The following is a 20,494-nucleotide window of genomic DNA, read 5'->3' as shown; positions in this document are numbered from 1 at the left end:
GTAGACTCTATAAATCACTTTGCTAACCAACTAAGCTTGGTAGACTCTATCTGCTAATTGATATGACATTTGTGTAACATCAAAGACAACACACAATTGAACAATTTTATCCAACAATCTCCCTCTTTGGCATTGATGGAAAAAAAACATGTCATAACATAATGAAATTTGAGAACAAGTCTTTTCTTGACAGAGCATTTCTCCCTCTTAGATTTTATGCCACAAAATTCTCAACTACAGTAATCTCCCTCTATGAAAGAATTACATAGCTTCTTTTTAAATAGCAAACTCTTCACAAAAAAATTTAAATTTAAAAGAGATATGATAATATACTCTCCCTCTTTGACACCACATGCCAAAGACAACAAAAACCAAATGAATAGAAATGTACCTTATTTATTGATTCATATGTAATGTTTCCGTAACTATGTTGTATCAACTAATAGATATTCAACTTGATACATGTTGATGCATCACTAAAACTTTATTTTAGTGAGCTTTAGATAGGGGAATGACCCCTAACTTACCTCTTAGATACACGAATGCATCCTTAGGTACTATCTTAGTGAATATGTTAGCAATTTGTTCCTTTGTATGAAAATATTCCAATTTGATCTCCTTATCCTATACCAATTCTCTGACAAAATGATATTTTATTGCAATGTGCTTAGTTTTTTAGTGCATCATTGGATTTTTAGATATGTTGATTGCACTTGTATTTTCACAAAACATAACCAAAGGTTCTTTAATTTCCATATTCATGACTTCCAATAATTGTTTGAACCAAAAAATATTAGAATATTTTACTATTGCTGCAACATACTCTGCTTCAACTATAGATTGGGATGTGCAATTTCACTTTTTACTTGTTCAAAAAACCAATCTCTTTCCAAGTAAGAATGTTCCTCCACTTGTACGCTTTCTGTTATCAATGTTTCCTGCCTAATCTACATCAGTAAACACTTTCAAATCTAGATTACTTCCAAATTTGTACCATAATCCATAATCTTCAGTGCCTTTTGCTGGTGCTCAAAATTGCGTTCCCATTTTGAGCCTCTTTTTCAAATTTTGAGTCAAATCAAGCCCTATGAATGTCTATAAATGTTCACGTACCTGGTTGTACCTTTGAGGTGCCTAAGGTGTTTAATGTTTCTGGCACCTTCCATTTAGCTTGTCTAAGCATTGCATGAAGCTAAATTGACATTTTGAGCCATTTCGTGAAGTCTTGTTTTGAGCTGGTGTCATTTTTGCATTTTGACCCAAGTATCAAAAAGTGACAGAAGGCCATGTTTGCCAGTGAATATCTCGCATTCAGAAATGTCTCATGACCCACCACTTTGGGAGTGAAAAGTTTCTTTACCTAAGATCCTATGTCTCAAATTTTGAGTCATTTTGAATCTGTTTGACTAGGTTTTGAATCCCTCTAAGTTGGTAGTTTACTATTTTCATGTTGATGCACATTGCACACAATTTTGGGAAGCCCTATTCGACCAATGATATCTTTGACCTAGTTAACCCAAATGAAGAAAATTTTTTTGCATTGTGTTTTAAAGGTCAAACACTTCATATGTTCCAATTTTGAGATCATGAGGAATCCATTTGATTAGTTTGCTAACATGATTAAAAATGCACTTTACACTGTTTTGTTATGACTAAAGTATCCAGATTGATCCATACCCCTGTTTAGAACATTATAACTTTGATCCTATGATTGGCTAGCCTAAATGGATTGTACCGTCATGTTGTGTCCTAAAAATCCTTGTAGTATGCCAAATCAAAAGTCATGAAAAATCTATTTGCATACTTTCTTATGTTTGTCTGTTTGCAAAAAATTACTTTTTGATGCATTTCCAAGTTTAAAATTTCCAAGTGCTTGTTTTCAAAAAATTTCCAAATTCGTCCTATGATTTTTCATGAGCCCAAAACATATTATTATATTCTCCTCATGGAAAAGAACCTATACCTCAGTTTTTAGAGCCCCAAGTGATCAATAACTCAGTTTATAATGTCGAACCCGAGCCCAGTTTATATTTTTTAACACTATTTTCCTCCAACATATTTGAAGTATGGATGTTTGACAATTAAAATATTTTGACTGGGAATTTTTCATGGGCTGAGAATTTTCAATATGGTACAACGGGTAGGATTGAATACTCATGCCAATTTTTGTGGCCTGGTTACTTGATTGAATCAGTTTTTAAGGCCAGTTGGCAGGCCTCCAGACACAAAAATCACAATTGCAGAAAGAGGTGAAATAAGTTTCTAAAAAAATTGAAAAGGTGATGCAGACTAGTTGATTCTTCATCAAATTAGTATTAGATGTTCTGTAGATTTGTTTGGGGATCCAGTTGTTCAAAAATGAATTTTTTTTGGCCAGACCCACTCTCGGGCTAACTAATTGCATTAGGTTGATAGATATGTGGGATTGTGCATATTTTGGGAGATCAAAATAATTGTGACTCACTGAATGTTAGTATTTGATTATTATCAATTGGATGATCTTTTAACTCATGAAGAGAAGGCCATTCATAACAAAGTTAAGGAAAACTGAATAAAGGTTGAGGTCATTTAGAATTGGAAAAGATAGATTGGCATGCTAATAAAGAGAGAAGAATTTTTAGATTAAAGAGGAGCATTTATTTTTCTTAGGCTCTTTCTTAAATCAAATTTTAATCACTCTAAAATTCTAAAATATTTATATATCAAACATTCATTCTAAAAGGTCTTAAAAGATCATGTGGAATTTTAAGAAACTTGGTGTACAATATTCTTTTCTCTACTTACAATAGAACAACAATATAAGTTCATAGAAGGAAGAGCATGTATCTTACTATAGGAAGATGGGCCTTAATGATGTGGAGGAATTCAAGTACAAGTCACAAGAATAGAATTGGTGTCAAAGGGTAGGCACGTTAAGAGGAGGATCCATAGTGTGGAGTAGCCAGACTTAGTGCAAAAAATCTGTTAAAATATTCAGATTGAAATATTGAATATGGTTATTGTTGTCCAAGCTTATAATATAGATTGCTTTAGATAAAATGTAGGAAGCATTGGTAGCTCCCACAACCTCACGCAAATTGTCTCTATACTTCTCATATATATTTAGTTATTTTTTTTCAGTGGCATCATTGATCCCATATGTAGAGGAAATGTTGCAAAAGGAAGCCATATATGGAGATGGTTTTCCCATTCGAATGAGAAGAAACTTGGAACCATTGATGCAATTGTGACTCCTAGAGAATTAATAACTTCAACAAGAACATGGGGTTTAGAAAGTGAAGAAGTCCATGGAAATAATTGAAGAAAATGAAACCCATGCAGGGAACATCTGTAGTAGGGGAGTTTTAAACCCAAGAAAACCTAGGCATAAATAAAAAGAGGCATGTTATGAAAACTAACTAGTAATGAGTTGAAAATAAAGAGAATCTCCACGTAGAGGAAGAAAGGGACCAGTGGAGAGGAGATAAATGGATTTTTAAAGACTTTCAATAAATAGACATATGAACGTATTGGTGGAAAAGTAAATAGAGGCTCTCAACTCAAGTTGGAGGATTGGGTATTAACCTTGCGACTGTAGATACAGTAATATTATATGATAGTGACTGAAATCAACATGAAGATTTCCAAGCAATGATCAATGCTAACCGTCTTGGGAAAATGAGCAAGGTAATGATGTACAAGCTTATTACAAGAGGGACTATTGAGGAATGCATGATACAAATTAAAAAAAATGATCCTTGAGCATCTTGTAGTTGGTAACTTGAAAGCTAAAGTTATGAATCAGGAAACATTAGATGATATATTACGCCATGGAGCAAAAGAGTTTTTTTAATAAAATGGGGAGGTGTCATGCAGATGAGTAAGCAAGCTCACGCATCATATAGGTAGTTTACACAAGGCATGTATTAAAAAAATAATTTCCATTAAAAGGAGGTAGCCATCAAATGGAGAAGCCCATGCAAAGGCGACAATGCAAAGAATATGCCACCAAATGAATGAAAGAAGAAGCCATATGAGGATAGTCGCAATATCCCACATGAAATAGACGGTTAAGCTTTGTAGTGTTTAATTACAATACAACACTTCATCTACCATCAATTGAAGATGGAGGCTTTTGGGAAGCCACAGGCTAGAGGATGGGGTCGATAGTCGACCAAATAGACTTTGATTTTGAGCCCAAATGCATCATTTTAAATGAACCAACAAGGATGATGACATGGCGAGTTCACAAGCTAGTGCATGAGATGTCAACATGTGTCCAAATCAAAATATTGATGCATACCTGCAAGATTCAGGTGCACACTGGTTAAATAATGTGGGATTGTAGGAAGATGCCACATGGTAGCAGGTCCCAGTGCATGATGATGTGGTACAAGTAGAATGAATTAATAGCAACTCAAGATGGAGCTTCCAGATCGTGCCACATGTCAAGATCTAATAGTGGGCGGAACCTCGCATTACAAAGTTGCAAGGTAGTTAAGAATTGCGGGAATGCAAAATGCTGCCATGTGTTAGCTGGTCCCGCATGTGATGATGACATGGCACTGCATCCAAGTTGGTGATGTGGCAGTCTAGTGGTAGTGTATGCAGAGGTGGATGAATCATGGAGTGCCACATGGCAGAAAAGGCTTGGTCAATAGAGCCTTGACCACAAATTTGAATATTAGGGCAAAAAAAAATATATTTTGAAATGCCATTTTAAATTTTTTTTAAAAGAATGTGTGTGCAAGGTATTTTAAACTCAAAAGTTTATTTTCTAAAGTTTAAAATTTAGAGATTTTGAATTTTTGAAAATATTTTAAGTGCAAACCTGGACACTTATAGCAAGGGAGTCATTTTCAAATCAACTTTTTGGAGGTTCTTGAGATGCAAATATGGAGATATTATATATCGCCAGAATTGGGAGAGAATGAACTTTCTGATTTTGGGCTCAGCTTTTAGACAAAATGCCATTGGTTCATGCTATAGGAGGTTTTCTCTTAGAGATTGCTCTACATGTTTTATCAGGTGTTTCAAGTCACCAGTTGCAGAATTCAGTGGAAAAACATCATAAAAAGTATTCAGTAACTCTTGTATCAAGTTATCTTGAGTATTTGTGATGTTTTGGGTTCAATTTGATAAATCAACACATCCATAATCAGTTATAAAATTTTGTCTTTTGCTAAGTTTTTTTGCTCCCAAAAAGTCAAAACAAATTGATCAAGGATTTGATTTTGGCAGTTGAGGAGACAAGGTAGAGATATTCTTTTAAGCTTCCAGAGGGAGAATTTTGAAGGGAAACATGTCAGTTGCAAATTCAATCCAAGAATTGCCCTCTTCATATATATTCTTTCCTTTCCTCTAAAATAGGTGGTTGGTTAGTTTTCAATTCTAAGTTTTAGGAGCTCTGCTGAAGCTATGAAAACTACACACCCAACATTTCTCTTGTATTGAGCAGCTTTTAAGTTTTATGCAGATAGTTCAGATTTGTTAGGTGATTTCTGAGTCATTTCTGTACATCTTTCATGTATTTGGTTTCAAGGAAAACAAATAAACAATAGAAAAGGGATTTAAATTCAGTTTGAATCATGTCTCCTATTTTTGCATCTATAATTTCTTCTAGTTTGTGAACAAAGAGCATAAACTAGGTTGCATTTTGTTTAGAAGTGCATGTGGTTGAAATGGCTTGCTTGTGGATCAAAGAGCCATGTAATTACTTGATGTTTGTCATAGGGTTTGAAAATTTCATGAAAGGATTGTCTGAGTATGAGATTGATTCTGTAGTAGATGTCTGTTCACAGATTCATTCATCAACGATCTTGATTTAGAAATTATGTCAAAGATTTCCAAAAGGTGTATACTTGTAATTCATTTAATTGCCCAATAGATAAGGCACTGATAAGAGATAGGATCATTAGGTTTTTTTTCTCATACATAGCTCTTTCTATTATCAACATCATTAATCAAATGTTTTCCCTTTCATGTTGAAAGTTATTCAATGTTAACAAGCACTTAGCTGGCCATTTTCATGAGTTATGTTCTTACCTATTTCATGCTTGTGATTTCTTGGTTAAGTATAGAAGAATTAGGGGTTTTGTCTATTATTTTGGATTCTGATTATGCTCATTGCACTGGTCACATAATTGGATCCTAAGAGGTTCACCCACCTAGGTTTTGCAGAGCCTAAAGTGTAGAAGGAGTGTAGCCTTATAGTTGGCCCAGTGTAAGGCCCACACTAGTACTCGTGTCTAGATCTTGATGAAATAAAACTGGTTAGGAGATAACTGATTTATGCTTTATACTTTGTTTTATTGCAAATCATGATTTAAGGGTTCCTATAGGAAACTAATGTGGATTTTGATATTCTCTCTAGTAACATTAGGTCTATAAAATAAGACCACATGGACATGAGATTTAAAATGTTTAAGACAAGAACCTGACCATGAGACACTATGGACGATTTACTAGGCAGTTAGGAAGGATAAAATAACATTCAACCTACTAGGAACAACTATGAGTATAGGTTATGACGATAATCAAATACATGGCTATGTTTGAAACTTTGTTCTAAATTATTATGACATAATTACTGAAACATTCTAACAGTCTAAGGAGTTAAACTTAATCAAGTTACTAGTTAACCAGTCGGCACAAATCCAATTTATATTGTTTCTATGATTTACTAAAGATGATTCAGAGATTCATTGTTATGTAAGAAAGAGTTGTGATGATACTCTAATTGAAAATAATTTATATTTAGAAAGATTACTATTGATCCACATATTTGATATTTCAATGTTTTAAATCTTTTATGGGAATGATAATGAAATGTTTTGAATATGCACTTAGATGAAAGTTAAATGGAATATGCTATTGCAATTACTTAGAATATAAATGATTAGATGATACTTACTTGTATACGTTAATGAGTAGTACAAGATATTGGATTTATGTTGTATGTGTTTGTATGGATCCTGTATTATCTTATTGGGTTACTAATGTTTAAGTTGAGTGTGCAAGAAAGTGGAACCATGGTGATTAATGGGGGAAACAAGGTTCAATCTTATGTGAACATGGTTAAGCCAAGGTGAATCTTTGGAAGATTCAAAACCTTGTTGTATTGTGTTTATTTCGTACTGTGACTATGTATGAGTGTTATAGTCAGAGAGCATGGTTGATTAGTGACATGTCATCATAATGTGTGAAGTGTTTTTATGTGCATGTGTGTGTCATTTGACACTTGTTTTGTCTATGTGCAAATGACATGTCAAATAGGATTCTTTGGCATGAAGTCACTCAACCTAAGCCTAATCCTCATTGCGAAATCAATTAAACCACCTTGGAGAGTATTAGGAAGAATCACCTTCTTCACGGAATGCAAGTTCCAAGTGATAGGAATTTTTAGAGAGCCTAAGTGATTCTTAAGTGCTAATTTTGTGAAAAAAAGTCACCCACATGGTAATAGTATGGGTTGGGGGGTTAAATATGATCATAAGTAAGTCTAGGGGACCCTCAAAAAGAGTCATTTCCAAGACAATTCAAAAATCATATTGTAACCTAACTTCTTTCCTCATGACACCACTTGGTTAAGTCCTCATTGGTGGAAAAACACAAGAATAAAAGAGCTAGGTGAGGATGAAAGTGAAGGTCTTTATAGGGAAGTTATGCCAATCTTGGGGATTCATGTTTCACCCACTCTCTAATTTTAGAGACAACCAAGTAATGGAAAGGAGAAGTTGGAAATCCAAGCAGGAAGAGGTCTTCATTCCATTGCCATATCTTGTAAGTAGGTTAGTCCTTCATGCCATGCTTTCTTTATATCTCATAGCTGAAATGGAAAATTCTAAGAGTGCCTTTGGTAGGAGTGTTCTTGGTATTCTTGTGTTGTGATAATGTGATGTACTCTTGAAAATTTCTTGTTTTATTTCTACTTGGTTTTGTTTTCTTCTTTGTGCTTGAGCATTGTTATGGGTGTGGGACTTGCACTCACCCTTGTGGGAAGGGAAGAGGAGTCCAGGGTGAATGGGCAATAGTTGGATTGCATAGTTGAGGACCTTGGAGTATGGGCTCCATTGTATGCCATTGTCATATTCATATTTTGCCTTGGGAGAGAAAAAAAGAAAAGGAGAAATGGTGAGGAAGGAAGTAACTGAAGTATGGGTTTGTAGGAAGCTAAAGTTTTTGGTTGTGTGTGGTGGAGGATGTTGTGTTGGTAGTGTGTGTGGTGGAAGATGTTTATGAAGCTCCGAAAGGGCATGATATTATGAAGCCCCGAAAGGGCCTGGTATTTTGTTGATTTAGCCCCAAAAGGGCATGATTTTTATGGTAGATATGATATGAAATGGTAAACCTCCTTGTGTTTCCACCTTCACCCAATGTTTATGATTCCATTTGTGAATCATTGTGCAAGCCTTGGTTGGGAATTGTAAATGTGTTGTTAAACTATGATTTTCATGTTGGATTCTTGTTATTATGATTATGTTTGAATGTATCCCCATTGATCCTTGTTTCCCCTAGCGCGGGGGTGGTCTCTTTGAGGCCTAGGTTGGGAGGTGAGCCTCCATGGTTCCCTAGTTGTTTCTCTTTGTGCAGGTATTCTTTGGAGAGTTTTGGAAACTTGATGTTATGGATTCCATTTCTTGCTTAGGAGCAGATGTATTATTATTGTGTTAAGGGGAGAGAAATCCTCCTTGGTTATGTGAAAGAAATTGTATTGTAGAGTGTGTTGTTGCTTCTATTTCATATGTTCTGAAGAAGAGAAGTTGATGTAACAGTATTATATATGATCTTTCTATTGTGCTCAAGTTCATAAAAATTCATGCTTGATATTGTATTGAAAGAAATTTGCAAGGATCATATTAGAGAGGGTATGCTGCTTAGATGTTGTTCCATTTATAATGAATAGGAATATGCAGGAAGGAGAATTTGAGTATCTTGAGATAACAATAGGAATGAAACTAAACTTTGCCACCTTGTTATCTTATTTCTCTATTGCATAAGGAATGATTAAAAGTTGATGTTAGTATTGAAATTGTTGATGAAGTAAGGTATGCAATTTATAGAAGGAATGGTAGATAGTTTACATCTTAGTATTAAGTGATATCAAAGGAAATGAAAACATTTGATGTATTAAAAGTTAGCTCCACACTTCCTGAGTTCTATCTTTTTTTCAAAATTGAATTCACCAGCATGTTTTTCTATATGTTGATTTAAATGAAATCCTTTGTACAAATGATCTAATAGACTTATTAATTTAATTAGTAAGAAAAAACTTAATAATTCCTAGTATGTTATTATAACAACTCACGAAGGATGACCTCTATTAAGGGAGAAGAAAATCAGAATAATACATATAAGTGTAAGGAACATAAAAAAATTAACTAGCTGAAGGTGCCCATTTATCTCTCTGGAATTTATATGGAAAGGTAACTAAATTCACTTCTTCTATTACAGAGTAATATTTTATTGGCTAAGAGTCTACCTAGATCCCTAAAGGAATAAGACATCCATAGCTAGAAAGAATTTGAGAATAAACTATAACTATTAAACTTAAATGTCTAATCACTACCTGTGGAGAAACAAAATATAAAAAAAAAGATATATACCTACTAATGCAACACATAAATGTTACTTGACTTTTGGGCTAGCTTTGAATTCCAAAGGGCTACCTTTTTCATCCAAAACAATAAACAAACCTTACTTTTAAAATACAATAGATATGAGGAGTTGCAAGTTGAAATAAACAAATCTTGTAAATAACATAAAGTGGGTATAAACCAAAAGGCAACGTGATATAACAAGTACAGAGGGTATTTTGATTTTAGGCATCATCTTTTAGTGGGAAGGAAAAAGTACTCGGAAGCTTTTGTGTGTCTTGACCTTGTCATGATTGTCCTTGCTTCCTTGGGCAGCGCCATGTTTTAAGGGAATAGATTTTATGTGGAGAGGACATCTTTGGGAAACGCACATCCTCTCTTAGTTTCCCCTCCCACCTACCATTAAGCCTACCTAGGTGCCAATGCAGCAAGGTAGTAAGGAGGGAGTGGTTGGCACTTTAATTGTATTTTGTTTCAAGCAAAAAAATACCCAAAAAAATTAATTGGATTCCAAAACATGCACTTGGACAAGGAATTGACTTAAGTTACATAGCCTTGGATGATATGACATCCTATAGCTCATGATGTAAGTCTAGCCCTAGCTTAGATATAGAATAGGAAGTGACAACAAATTAGGACTAATAAAGTGGTTTTAGTTTTAAAAGTAATTTGGTGGGTTTGGAGTTTAGTTTAATATTATGTTGATTTAAATGTGGCACATTAATTTACAAGGTAAATTTTGTAGTAAACATTGATATATAAATGGGCTATAGTTATTTAACCAATCAAATGGTCATATTAGCATGTTATTGAATTAAAGAAATTTGATTCTAAAATAAAGGTGATTAAAGGTATGTAGGGATGTAATGGGTAGTTAGAGTTATATACTATATTATATAGATATATCTAGATATATTATATTATAATCTTCCAATATATGTTATGTAGATTATAGTATAATATTTGGATATATTATATTATTTAATGGTTATTTAGGTCGAGTGTAGTATAGATAAGATAAACAAGTTGGGTACTTAATTTTAAATATGAATTAACGATGTTTTGTTGTCAATATAAGGAGATACAAGATTGAGAAATGCTCTAATCAAGATAATGATTGTCATAACTTCAAGCTTTGTAGTTTGATTTAATAACTGAAAATAATAATGTTAGCCTGTTCGTGGAAAAGATGCAAACTAAGAGAGTACATGCACTTGTAAGGCATAACTATGATACTAGTAAACTCATAATAGAACATATAATAATAATGGTAACTCGAATATTGATGAAGGCACACTGAGTAATAATTCATCATCTTGTTACAATCTTCTATGCTATCACCGCCACACTCACATAAGACTCATCACATTTGCCATCAGAGTGTCCTGGTTAAGTGTAGAAGAATAAGGGCTCATAACTTCATTTTCTGAGTAGAGCCTTTTGATCTATTAATGAGCCTAACAATTCCAAGTTTAAATACGGATAGTGTATCCTTTAATCTTATCGACAACTCCAGTTAGGTTATGACCAATGCTTCATTGTAAACTCTAAACTTAAAATACAACTCACACTTTTAATTATGCAAAGTAAAATTCTATTATAACTGCCACCTGATAGGAGTATAATCCCCCTTCACAATGCACACAAAACCATTCATCTTGTCAGGGAAGCGTTAATGTATTCAAAAAAAAAAATTTGGTTGTGTTCTCTCATTAAAATTTTTGGTTAAAAAATTTATGGCATGATACCCAGGTTCTTTGTGAATTGTGTCCATTATTGGAGATAGCTACCCATAGATACAATTTTGCCTTGCATACTTGGTTATTCAAATTCTGTTAAATCAGTAGCCAAAAAAATGGTGACTCTGCTGAGGAGTTGTGTTGAGATTCATGATAGAAAAACCTTGATAATTTAAAGGAATTCAACACAACAAAAGGAACTACATGGAGAAAGTTTTTGTACAATAGTAAGTTGATGTGTTCAGTCCATTTCCTTACTAAATTTTCATGTTCCCCAATATGTTTTATTCTCTTATAGTAGTAGTTTCTGAACTAGTTATAATTTGTGTTGAAAAATGAATATACCTTCTGTCAGTTTAGTTTTGTGAGTTGTTGTTGTAATAGTCAGAATCAAGAATCTAAAAATGAAGTGTATCCTCTTTCTGAGGTGTTAGTGATCTGCAAGTTTTCCATATTGAAAGTCTGGTTAAGAATGTACAAATGATAAAAAAAATTTAAATCTTTTCTCACTAAGTGTGAATGGTGACTCTAAAGTAAATCTCTGTACTAGTGCATGGTTGGTTTTAATATTAGAAGCTTTCAGTATTTGTGGGCAGATCTAGTTTGTTGGAAAAGAGGAAGTATAAGTTCTTGATTAATGGTTTATGTGGTTTCTTGTATCTACTAAAGAAATTCATTTTAAAGGGTGAATTACTATTGTGATTTCATTTTCCTCTCCAAGTAGGTGGTGGCTCTAAAAGGATTCTATCTATGGTGTGAAGGGTTTCATGCTTGCACCTATGCCAATTAGTAGATCTGAGGTTTCAAACAGCAACACATAAAGGTATTTCAATTTTCATATATTTGTCTCTCATGAAAATTGAATGAACAAAATGGTTGCCTCCATGTAGTGGTTTCAACACTAAGAAAAAGAAGTAGGATTTTTAAAAAATTTTATAAAATGGATTTTGAGTTTAGGTTTCAAAGTGATATGCCAACTCTTGAAAGTGTTCATGCAAATATTGCTAGATTGAAAAGAAAGATTCATGATAAGATTGTCTTAATGTTAAGAAGTACAATCAGTGATATTAAAGGTCTTAGTGGATTTCAAATTTATATGAAGTTCAAATTAGTAGTTATGAATCTTAATGAGTTTTTCAGACCTGAGGAGTCTTCATGGCTAGTGGTACTCTTAGAAGTTTTGATGCCATGTTTGGTGATTGACTAGCCAATATAAGATTAGATAAGATTTATGAAATCCAAGATTTTATCATGGAGGTTGAAAATGTTTTGAAGAGTAATGAGAATAAGTCCATTGAAAATGATGTTAAAGATGAAGAGTCTCAATTTTATGAATTAGAGGATAGTAATCAACAGTGTGATAATATGCATGATGTGGATTCATCTTTTTATGATGATGATTGTAAAGAAGAGAAACAATGTGATAGCAGTGATAGTCTTTCTTCAATGATGAATGTGAATGTGTTACGATGCCAGTTGTTGAGGTATTATCTAAAGAAGAAGATGTGTGTGATGATCAAAGTTTTTATTTTTTAGAATGTATTACTAATGAGCCTGCTATTGTAAATGTGCTAATCCATCCGAATAATAATCATGGCCAAGGAGAAGAAACTAGGGATGAAGTCTTGTTAAGTGTTGACGAGATTTCTGATTTGTTGGCTCATGATTTTGAAAGGTATGCTAATCTATCCAAGGATGCTTGTGCTTTGCCACATTTTGCAATTCCATATAATGAAGTCATTTCTCCTAAATTTGATGTTGAAGAGGATGTAGTTTCAGAATATGCTATGTTGATTTTGGGAGGTGCATGTGATAGTAATATGTATATCAATGCACATGACGACTTATATGTTGAGAATGAAAATGTAGAGATAAGGTCTATTGCTGGTTCATTATCTTTTTGTTTTCATAAGGCTGAGATATATTCAAATTGCTCATGTGATGAGGAAAGTAATACTAATGAATTAGTTTATCCTAGTGAGTTATTTGAAGAAAATTTTGATATAGATCAGCATATTGTTAGAAGGAAATTCCATGATGATTCTTGTGACTTGGTATCTAATCATTTGTTGGAATGTGAAGAAGATGCAGTGTATGTTCAATCTAATTTATGGAGTATTGATATTGCAAATGAGGAGAAATCAGGCTTTACATTTTCTTCATATCTGGATGGACAAGGTGAGTTACCATCTGATTCATGTAACTCGTTCAATGAAGTAGAATACCAAGATTTTGTGTTTTCGACTCAAGGAATCCATTATTTAGTTAGTGGTGATTAGTTTCAGTTTGATGTCAATTGTTATGATCATGCTGAATCATTTTTTCATAGTGAGAAAGATGAGGACAATATGTCTAATTTTTATACTCACAATGAAGATGATGATGGTATTGTTTTTCCTAATGAGCTGATTGCAAATGTTAATATGCTGGGTGAGACAAAGAAGATTGAGAATTTTAGTTTGCCTCAAGAGAATGTAAATGAAAATTAGGTGTATGACAGATGTAAGGAGTTTTGAAAACTTTTTGGTGGCCTAGGGCCATCACTTGTACATATTAGTGTAGTTGTTTTTTGTTTTCAATAAAGCTGTTCAAGAGAAGTTTTGAAATTTTGGAATGGTTTGCTTCTTCTAGAGATCTAAAATCTTGCCATGACCACAAGGGGCATGCATGTCCAGACAAAGCCACTATTGGCACTCAAAATTGCATTCCTATTTTGAGCCTCTTTTTTCAAATTTTGAGGCAAATCAAGCCCTATGAATGCCTATAAATGCACATGTACCTAGTTGTACCTTTAAGGCCCCTAAGGTGTTTAATGTTTCTAGCACCTTCCATTTAGCCTATCTAAGCATTCCATGAAGGTAAATTGGCATTTTGAGCCATTCTGTGAAGTCTTGTTTTGAGCTAGTGTCATTTTTGCATTTTCACCCAAGTATCAAAAAGTGATAGAAGGCCATGTTTGCCAGTGAATATCTAGCATCTTGAAATGTGTCATGACCCACCACTTTGGGAGTGTCTAGTATCCATACCTGAGAACTTGTGTCTTAGAGTTTGAGTCATTTCAAATCTGTTTGACTAGGTTTTGAAACCCTCTAAGATGGTAGTTTGTTGTTTTCATGTTGATGCACATTGCACACAATTCTAGGAAGCCCTATTCAACCAATGATATCTTTGACCCACTTGACCCAAATGAAGAAATTCTTTTTGCATTGTGTTTTAGGGATTAGACACTTCATATGTTCCAATTTTGAGATCATGACGAATCCATTTGTTTAGTTGCTAACATGATTAAAAACGTAATTTACATTGTTTTGTTATGGCTAAGGTATCCAAATTGTTCTGTACCCCTATTTAGAATGTTATAACTTTGATCTTGTGATTGGCTAGCCTAAATGGATTATACCATCATGTTGTGTCCTAAAAATCCTTGAAGTATGCCAATTCACAAGTCATGACAAATCTATTTTCATACTTTTGTATGTCTGTCTGTTTTCAAAAAAATAATTTTTTATGCATTTCCAAGTTTAAAATTTCCAAGTGCCTATTATGCAATCTTTCATACCATGCTCTAGGGGCTTCTTTCAGACCACATAGTTCTTTGTGTAATTTCCAGACCATGTCTTTCTTGTATGGATCAACAAAACCTTCAAGTTGCTCAATATAGACTTCTTCATCTAGAATACCATTGAGAAATGATGATTTGACATCCATCTGATAAACCTTAAATCCTTTGTATCTAGCATATGCAAGTAGGGTCATGACAGCTTCCAATCTTTCAATAGGAGAAAAAGTCTCTCCATAGTCTATTCCTTCTTCTTGAGAGTATCCTTTACATACCAATCTAGCTTTGTTTCTTGATACCTTACCATCATCATTCAACTTGTTTCTGCATACCCACTTAGTTTCAATCACATTCTTACCTTTAGGCCTAGGTACAAGAGTCCATATTTTGTTCTTCTCTATTTGCTCTATCTCTTCATTCATATCCTCAATCCAACTTTCATTTTCTAATGCATCTTTGACATTTCTAGGTTCAAAATCAGCAAGTAAATAAGTACCTTTTAGCTCACTTCTTGTCATGGTACCTTCAAATTTGTCTCCAATAGTTTGTTCTAGTGCATGATGTCTCCTGACATACTTGGCTAATATACGTTCCTTTCCTTTTGACTGATTTCCACTATCTTCATTTTAAATTTTAGTTTTTGGCTCTAGTTGATTTTTCTATTGCTCAAGTCCTTCAAAATTAGTAGGCATTAGCTTGGTAGCATCTGAATGTGAGTCAAATTCCTATAGGTTGGTTTGAACTTCTTGCAACTTGGTGACTGAAGACTTCAGAGTGGAAGTTTCCTGATTGACAGATGTATCTTGTACTGTATTAGGTTTAATTTAAACAAATCTTTTGTAATCTTTTGGTTCCTTTTTTCTTTCTTCTTTTGTCTTTTCTGCAAACTCATCAACTTTCACATGTGCACTTTCTATGACTTTCTGAGTAGACAAATTCAGACATCTATATGCCTTACTCTTGCAAGAATATCCCAAAAATATTCCCTCATCACTCTTCACATCAAATTTACCTTATCTAGATTCTTTCAAAATATAACATTTCTTCCAAATACTTTTAGGTAACTTACATTAGGTTTATAGCTATACCACAACTCATAGGGGGTTTTGAATGAGTCCTTCAATTGTACTCTATTCAAGGGATGAATTGCAATGCTGATAGCTTCCTTCCAATATTCGATAGCAATGTTATTTTCAATCATTAATGTTCTTGCATAGTCCATGATAGATTTTTTCCTCCTTTCAACTATTCCATTTTGGTTGGGAGTTCTAGCGGCTGATACCTATCTTTTGATTCCCATTTCAATGCAAAATTTATTAAATCCATGGGAGATAAATTCACCACCTCTGTCTGACCTCAAGAATTTTAGTCTTTTTCCTATTTCCTTCTCTACTCTAGCCAAATACCATTTGAACTTCTCAAATGCTTTTGATTTCTCTCTCAGATACATGATAGTCATCATTCTAGAGTAATCATCAACAAAAAGAATGAAGAATTTTTCTCCAGTATAGTTCTCAATCCCAATAGGTCTACCCAAATTAGTATGCACAATTTCTAAAACTTCTTCAGACTAATAGCTCTTACTTTTAAAGCTAGTCTTTCCCATCTTACCAATTTGACAATTCTTACATAGACCAACATGAGGTTTCTTTATACTAGGGATGCCTCGAACCTTATTGAATTTTCTTATTTTCATCGTTTTATCAAATTTCATATGACATAACTTTCTAATCCATAACCAACTTTCTTCAACTTGTGCAATAAAACATGAACATTCACCAAGTTCAAGATAGAACAAGTTACCTTTTGTTTGTATCCCTGATCCAATCAGCTTTCTTTTGTCATCTAGCAATCTTGCTTTTCCATGCATGAATTTTACTTTGAATCCAATATTGATTAAGTATGCCACACTCAATAGATTATGTTTTAGGCCTTCAACCAAATAGGCATTATCACATACAAGCTCTTTGGTTAGTGAGATTCTTCCTCTTCCTTTTATGCAACAAGGTTCATTATTACCAAACCTCACACTACCACCATCATAGTCTTCAAAATATTCAAACTTTGTTTTGTCATCAGTCATATGATGTGAACAACCACTGTCTATAATTGATGTATCATTTTTTCTCACATGAGAGATAAGTGCCATTTTATCTTCCTTGTCATTATCAGATTCATCTATCATAGCAATGTAAATAATTTCATCTTCACCATCATCAAAATCATTAGAATCCTTAGCCATGAAACATGTTTTCTTACCTTTTTTCTTGAATGATTTGAAATCTTTCTTGCCATTACACTTGTGACCTTTCTTCTCATCCTTATTTTTCTTGTTTGGTAACCTAGTAGCAATATCTCCAATTTTCTCACATGAAAAATAGATTAGAAGAAACTTACCTTTGTATTTTCCTTTGCCTCTAGAATATTTCCTTGCTAGTAGAGCTTCAACCACCTCAAGATCACTATCAGAACTCTATTCTGATTCTTCTTCACTTTGTGACTGACAATCTTTTATCTTCTTTCCTTTTTCATTGAGTGAAAGCTTTGCTTCAAATGCTGATTCAATGTTCTTGGAAGCTAGAACATACTTTTCATAGTTATCTAGCTCAAATGCAGTAAATCTTCCTACTGTGGCCTCTAAATTTATTTTATGATTTGCTTCACATCTTCTTTCTTGAATTGTAGAAACTCTAATTGTATAAATGAGAAGTGATGTTATAATAACTTTACTTACAACTATTTCCTCCTCAATATCTCCTCCAAAAGCATTGATTTGCATTGATGACTACTTTAACTCTTTCAACATATTTGGAAATGTTTTCATCCTAATCTAATCAAATTGTCCTCTTAGACTTTCTACTTTGGCTCTTCTCACATTATCATCACCTACATAGATATCCTTTAGCTTGTTCCACATTTCAAAGGTAGTTTTGTAGTCCTTTACATCATCAAATTCTTCATAGCTTAGGGAAAATTTAATATCTATCATCATGGTGTTATGAGTCTTCTTCTCAGTAATATCATTAATAGATAGTGTTCTAGAAGGAGTTACATATGCTTCATCAAGATATTTCAATCATGTATCTCTAATGGAAGCCAAATGGAGTCTCATGAGACCTTGCCATGCTAAAAATTTATCCCTATTAAGTCTTTGAATTTCCCTCTTGTAAGACATCTTGATCTTTAGCTTAGATCCTTGAAATCCTTCCTACAAGCACCAAAATCTTTGAAATCGATTGTTGGAAATATAGATGGAGTAACTGATAGGGGAGGTGAATCAGTTACCTCAAAAACAAATCCATAGATCCCTTAGATATCTTAAATAACTAGTTACTACTATCACTCGGTAGCTGCATAGAAAAATATTGTAACTTGATAGATGTGTGTTAACTTATTACTGATCTTTAAGCACTCACAAAGATTTAACATGCATGCATGAAATAAATAACATCAACAAAAGAAACACCAAATTTAACGTGGAAACCCAATATGGGAAAAACCACCAAGTAACTAGCTACTAATTTTCACTCTTTTGAAGTGAGCCCTGTTAGGAGCCAACCCTATAATAGGTTACAAAACACATTCTTAGGTGTGACCTTGTTAGAGGATTTAGTCACCCTGCTAGGAGTGGCCTTGCTAGAGGACTTCAAAAAAATTCAATAGAACTTCCACCTTTTTAGAGAATTTACAAAATGGTTGTTATACCAACTTTGTTAGGAGATTTAGAAAACACTGCTACAATTGTGAGAAAGTAACAATGAAGTGACTTGAATGAGGTGCAACTAAAATTTACTGATATAGATATTTGTTCTGCTTCACTATATCCTCTTTGATTGAATACAACTTTGCTACTCCTCAAGGATATCTAATCTTATTTCAAAATTTTCTCACACTTTACTCTTCACACAACTAACTCACTTGCATGCTAACTCATTACATTTTAGATTTCACAACTTGGCCTTTTATTTATACCATACAAATTTTCAAGTTAGCTCATTTACGACTTACAATTATCAATAATCATTACATTAGTTGGCTACAATTATTAAATAAAATAATTAAACTTTATTTTGCAAAATAATGAAATCCTTCATTGGCTGACTTTGCTTGGTAAACATTGCTCTAGAAATGATTTTTAGTGTTAACCAAGTGAAGCTCAGTGAACACTGCAATTTTTGCAAAATCCTTTGGAGACCAAGTGAACTTGATAAACATTAACTTTCCTTCGCTGACCTTGTGAGCTCAGTAGAAACTAACTTCTACCACAAAATTCTTTAATGCCTAAGTGAGCTCGATAGAAACCTTTTCCATAGAGTAACATTTAGGAACTCTCAGTAGACTCTATAAATCAATTTGCTAACCAACTGAGCTTCGTAGACTCTATCTACTAACTAATATGACATTTTTGTAACATCAAAGACAACACATAATTAAACAATTGTATCCAACAATTCTATATAATGGAGGTTCTTTAGATCAAAAATTTGACAGTATTTCCAACTTCATGCTTCGGTGATGTTCTTCATGATCATCTTTTGTTCCTATCTTCTAGGACATTCACTTGTTTGGAGGATTATTTAGTCTTTCACTAGTTCTTTCAGTATTTATTCCATGTCTTTTTAGAGTAGGGTTTTTCCCATGTGGTTTTCTTTATTTCTCCTTTTTTTAGAGATTTGGTTATAATTGGGTACCTCGTCGACCCTTTGTTGTCAAGACCCAAATTTACTTTCAATAGTTGTTTCTAGGTTTTTAGCTACTCCATAATTTTATCTTAAGGGGGGTGTTAGAGTAAAAAATTATTCTCTTATTAATTAAATCATATTGATTTAATTATTAAGTCATTTATTATCTCTAGTTTACTTAAGCTAAACTTTTGGCATATAATAATTAATTCTTTCATTAATTATTGTAATGCAACCTAGGTTTTACCTTTCAGGGTTTTAATCTCCTTTATAAGGATGATCTCTCTTTGTAATTTATTCATTCACTTTTGATAATAGAAATTTCTCTTTTTACTCACAAGAATGTCTCATCAGTGGATCTGGGAATTCGAGCCTCCATAACTTTTGCTTCTCTATTTTGTGACAGGTATTTACATGTAGATGATTCTTGGGAGCTGTGGGGTTCATCATTAATCAACTTCAACAATAAGTTAGTTGGGAAGTCCATTCATGATATCCTTGGGAAACAATTAATTTATAAAGTCAATATGTTGATTGTAATGGAAACATAATATTGTCTTGATAATCTTCTTTATTTTTACCATTCAACATACTATACCATTTATTTTTGTATATACATACTATTCAATTTATTGATTTATAAGTCATTAGATAGACTTTACAAGTATTGAGAACTATTTAAATGCTAATCTTAAATATTTTTCACAAAATTATTTCTACTTGTTTTCTAATTGATACACAAATTTATTTCATTATTTATTAAAAGGTATCCTTGCAATACAAAATAGTTCACTGCTATTAGCTTATGTGGTACATAAAAAAATGTACAAGTCCTAGTCTCATTGTATTTTATAGTTGTATTAAGATGAATCAAAATTTTATCAAGCAACCCACTTTTCAACTACTTATTTCTTATAATAGTAATTTAATAAAATCATA

The sequence above is a fragment of the Cupressus sempervirens genome, chromosome 2 (assembly GCF_028749045.1).
Source record: "Cupressus sempervirens isolate cs-2001-9-10 chromosome 2, ASM2874904v1, whole genome shotgun sequence".
Classification (NCBI taxonomy): domain Eukaryota; kingdom Viridiplantae; phylum Streptophyta; class Pinopsida; order Cupressales; family Cupressaceae; genus Cupressus; species Cupressus sempervirens.
Note: the sequence above shows the minus strand (reverse complement) of the source record.